The following is a 5,720-nucleotide window of genomic DNA, read 5'->3' as shown; positions in this document are numbered from 1 at the left end:
TAGGATATATACATATATATATATATATAAATATATAGGAAATGTACGAAATATTATTTCGATATGTGTGGAAATTCAAATGGAAATCTAATAATCAATATGAAACTTGATAAATATTGCTTGCAGATTGGCTCTCTCAGAACGATCAATAAGCAAAATATCGGCTTTGGAATGACGCGTGAAAATCAATAAAAGACAAATCATGGGTGTCAAGTCACGTAGAAAAATAACGAGTTTGCAACACCGAAGGCTCACCAATTTCATGTTCATATAAGCCGTGCTCGCTCGCTCGCACGCTCGTTTGTAGACGATAGCGAAGCGCCAACTACATCGTTGGAAGTACAAAACTTCATTCGAAATTGCTGTGACATATCTCGTGCATACGCACACGTGTGTACGCATGACGGTGATATTCCCAAATCGGCTCGGCGGATGAGAATGTTACAGTGGTGAACGCGCGTGGCAGCTAACGCGTGAAATGGAACCGAATGACCGGCATAAAGAGCAAAAAACTACGAGTGAAGAACGTAAAGCGAAAAGGAATATGGATGAAAATGGAGAAAGCGGCATGCGTTCCAGTTAACCGCGACGCGGCCATTTTAGTATAAATCAGCGGAAGTACGAATTTATAAACACAATGCATGAAAAATGCATAAACGTTAAATATTTCTTGAACTTTTGATAAATACCGTTTGGACATAAAAAATATATTTGTTGTTAAAAAATCAAGAAGAATAATAAAAAAACAATACATGTTGTATTTTTTTGTGTTAAAAATAGTATATAAAAATTTCACACTAAAATTTGATGTACTATTTATATCATAACAATAAGATTTATAGTTACAACCTTAAAATATTAATGAGAATTTCTACTAGAAAAAAAGAGCTACTTTAAGACTTCGCATGACAAAACTAAGATCGTATAATATTGTACGCTATTTGAATGTTTAAGAAATATCGTGCCAAGCACAGCGAAAATTTGTCGATGCAATGGCGAGAGTACGTGTTTTCCAACCAATATCGGTAGTTTGCACAGTAGTTTCCATTGCAAGTATTATATCACTACAAATGGCATTATTTTCTAATGCATTTGCATATCGTTTGTTGAAGAATTGCATACGTTGAAAGAAATCAAAATGTGAAACAAACATATGTAAAAAAGGCAGAAAAATACGCTTAAAGATATATTTCAATTCATTTATTTAATTCGTAATTGTCGGATCGTAAAAAATATATAAGACTCGTTTTAAATTTAAATAGATACACATAATAAACAAATGTATTAAAAACGTAAAAGCTTGGATAAAGTCATAAAATATTTTCAGTAAATAATAATAACATAACAATGTTTATCTATTAAAAGATAAACTAAATTTTTATATAAAAAAATAAGATAAAAAATAATGTAATTACTAATTTTAAAATCTAAACAAAATTATGTCTAATTTGCAGAAATTAATTATGTGATTTGATTTGTTAAAAATATGTGGCATTTGAATAATCGCCAAAGAAAAAAATTATTTTTGATCTTAAATTCTTGCAAATTAACATTCAAAGAAAACCAGTAAAATGTATGTAAATTATCTCCCATAAAGTCTTGGAGAAATGTTAATTATAAGTCAATAAACGTACTATTAGGGACATCCGGAAAAAGTAAACGTTAAGTATATTTGCTAACTTGCGCCAGATGAGATAAAATAAATCTCATGAGAGACCGTAATGAAGGAACACATTCGCGCGAAAAGAAGATCTCAGAAAAAAAATGAAGAAAAATAAATATAAGAAGTATATGTAAGTACATTTAGAAATTTCCATTGCCTGACTCCGCGTACTTCTCTCTCACAGATATAAATCGCCCATAAACAGTTTCCAAGAGAGTTAACCCTTTTATGACGAGATTTCCTCCGAAGAAAGAAGCGTAAGAAGAATTTTTATTTCCTCTTTTTCATTTTACTTTATAATTAAAAGAATTTCTGGGACTTATATTAAGGAAGATAATTTCGAAAAAACACTTAGTTGTCCCTCGTTGTGCAAAGGAATCAAGTGAAATATACCCAAAGAATTAGCGCATATTAACAATTTGATTAACGTACTGATACAGTATATACTGTAGCCGTAATTATTTGTACGATCGTGCGTAAAATGCGATTACGCGATTACACGCATGACCGATGATAAAAATTGATGCGTTGCTTAAACGACACACGGGCGTGAATAACCGCGCTAATAAATATGCCGGAACGTGAGGCTTCATAAACATCCCCCCCATGGAGAATTTCGAACGCGCCGTTGTAATCGTTAAAGTGAAACTGAATCTGTCGGCGTATATATGCACGCGCGACGTACGAAGCGAGATTTAACGTTTCCCGTAAAATAAGCTCTCGGATGACAATTCAGAAAGACAATACCACGCTTTACGAGTCTGTTTCTACGATAACGGTGTCCCACGTTCTCGATTCGCTCAATCTTCAGAGTTAGTTGTTTCATTCCTGAAACCATTGTTATTACAGATGGCACTTTATAGAGTTAAATAAGAAATTTCTTAGAAAATTTCCGCTACTATCAAAATATCACTTCCGTGAATCGAAAAGAACAACAGAATTTTCTATCATCATATGGAACGTTTGAATTACTTAAATACGTCCAAATTTTCAAATGCACATTTTACATTTTTAAATGTAATCTCTTTTTTTCTATAAATAATCCTTAAAAAAAGTTATGTCATTTAAATATCAGATATGTCGCAACAAACGCAAATGGGAAGCTCCATTGCTTGGTTACGTCACTGATTACGAAAACAGTCTAATCGATATACCGCGATTACTGTCGTTGAATTGACACAAACCATGTGAAACCAGGCGAAGTAGTCGCTTAGGAGCGCCAGAAGGGTTAATCATAGGCGACTTAGAGCGCGAGCGCTGGATTTGCCTCAGCAAAGTAGCGGAAGGGGAAACCTTCCCAAGTCACTGGCAGGGAATTGGCTCGTTACGTAAGCGACCGGTGAAACTGATATTAACGAAACCTCCAGGGAACGAATGGAGTGCTTACGCAACCATGTTCATCACTGACGCCATTACGAGGGGGTGGGCTCGATTCTCTGACGGCGGGCGTACTTATAAGGCGAATGTCAAATCGTTACGTGAAACTTCGCCGTTGCAACGAGATTACCCACGCACCGGTACCATCACCTAGGAAAGACAAAAGCTGTGCCAGACGAGCGGAATATAAATGAGCGAGAACCGAAGACGAACCGGATCGATCGCGCCCGCGCGTGATAAGGCGGGGCGAGAAATGGTACGAGACACCTTTAGTCTCGGATCTCCGAGGAAACCGGAACGCGCGCGCAACGGTTACGAGAATCCTGATATGCAGGACTTCCCGTAAAATCGCATGGCTGTCGCCGCGAGCTGTTTATACTGGGGGAGAGAGTGGCGAGGACGGGAGTCGTAACGATGAAATCGCACTGAATAGCTTTACAAAGTGCCGGTCGTGTGATTCCCAAAAAGCTCTTTTTGGTTGACGTAATGTCATGAAAATTATTATAATCTTTTATCGCGTTATGAAAATGTATGACACGTGCGTTAATCAAGTAGATATGATCAATTCCCAGATTCGAAACAGCAAACCGAACTCTTCAACAGCATGCAGTGAGATTTAATTATCAAAAATTTATATAAATATTTTATACTATAAAATATAAATTTTCCAATATTATATTAATTTATAATGCAATGGATCGATATAAATTATACATAATGAAATTGGATATATGGATTTATTAAAATATACCGTACATATTTTTACTACCTAAAAATTAACTTACACGTTTCATTTTATTCGTTTATCAATAATATGATATTCCAGATCTTATTCAGTAAATAGCAAAAATTAAATTCGTTTTTTAAAATGGATTTTTAAAACAAAAATAGGATTCTTATTATCAAATAATAACAAAATTTTATACATTAAAAAGGGCAAACTTCTAAATAATAGAGAAAAGCAGTAAAGAAGATATTGTTCTTTTTAGTCTAGTCTTTATTTCAAATATTAAACAAATGAAAAGTTCTCTCAAATATAAATGCCACTAACATTTTTTAGCAAAATTATATTATGCATAATCGATATTATCAGAATATTAGTGAGAAATACACAATTCATTATTTCTATATGCTGATCGCTTAATTTGAAAACTACGTGTACGCAAGCACTTTCAACGGAAATATATGATTTCGTTTCTGTTGAAATTGCAAAATTGGCGAGAGGCTCAGAAAATATCAGGAAAATGTTAAAAATGATTTCCGCATACTATTAATTTTGCACGGATAAGTAAAGTTCTCGCCCAGCAATTTTTTGGAATCCGCTTTTTGGAATCTTTAAATGAATGTGAACGCAACTTCACAGCGCAATAACATACGTGATTTACGAAAAGTTTCTCGTCCGCACAAAATCGTCGCGTTAAAAATCTCTTGGAGAGGTTCCAACGTGACGAGGTCTAAGATAAGAATTTCGTTCACAATGCCTCGGGACAGACAGTGTCGCAGGGCAATATTGAAGAGACGAAGAACTGTGGTATGAAATCAAAGTAACGACAGCTAGAAAACCTTGGAAAATTGCGAAAAACCACGCTTCATTCCAGCACTCGTTCAAACTCCTTGATGGATTTACTTTTGTTACAATCGAAGATCTAAATGATTTTTGAACGACTGACAGCAATAAATGGTATAAGAGGTACGTTTGTGATATAATACAAAATGTAAAATTACTGAATGCAATAGAGAAAGAGAGAGAGAATGTCTGTGTGACTACTAGCAAAAAAGCATTTATCTAAATATTTATTCATTAACATGAATCGAATTTAACAATATAATAGCAAACAAGGATTATTTATTAATTCTTAGGAAATATAATCTCTACAATCCGATTTACAAATAACTATAATCTGGATTGTTATTAGAAAAATTATTTATTATTACAAACTATATCGCAGACTTAATGAAAATAAAAATTTCCAATTTTCATCGTAAAAATGTTTAGTTCAAAAATTTATTTTTGATTTAAAAATTAATTCAAATTAAAATTAAAAAATAATCATATTATAATATGACAAATTCATATACTAACTAATATAATTTAGATTATCTCATATAAATATAAAAATTTTGATTCATAAAAATTGATTTTGTGAGAGAGAAGTATTTCTTTGCTTTCACTATTACCAATCAGTTAATTTACATTTCTCGCAAATGCTATAACAATCGCTATTTTCGACGGAAGAACGATAATAATGGTCTATCGTTATCTAAATCTAAGCTGACAGCCATCAACGCGGTAAAAGCCAACGCAAGCACGGAGCCATACCTTCCACCCGAAGGTCCTGTGTTAATTAATGATTCGAATCTCATTTATCATTACAGCTGTGTCGTGTTCTCAGACCTTCCACTCGCCTTCGAGCACGACCTCTCACTGTAGATACAACCTTACTTCCTCGTCCTTTTGTCCTTCTGGTCTGTATATAGGGTGTCTTCGAATGTACTAAGTGTTTTTTTGGAACAGGAGATTAATCTAAGAAAAATGACATTTCTACTATAAATGATATATGTATTTATGAAGTTATTTCAGACTTTGAAGGCAAAAAATTTGTTACATTTATTTGTTCTTTATTTTCTAGCTAATTTTAAGTAAATTAAAATTTTTTTTTTTCTCTTACCTTTATTTCAT

Source organism: Atta colombica, unplaced genomic scaffold (assembly GCF_001594045.1).
Source record: "Atta colombica isolate Treedump-2 unplaced genomic scaffold, Acol1.0 scaffold126, whole genome shotgun sequence".
NCBI classification, from domain to species: domain Eukaryota; kingdom Metazoa; phylum Arthropoda; class Insecta; order Hymenoptera; family Formicidae; genus Atta; species Atta colombica.
This window is presented reverse-complemented; position numbering follows the sequence as displayed.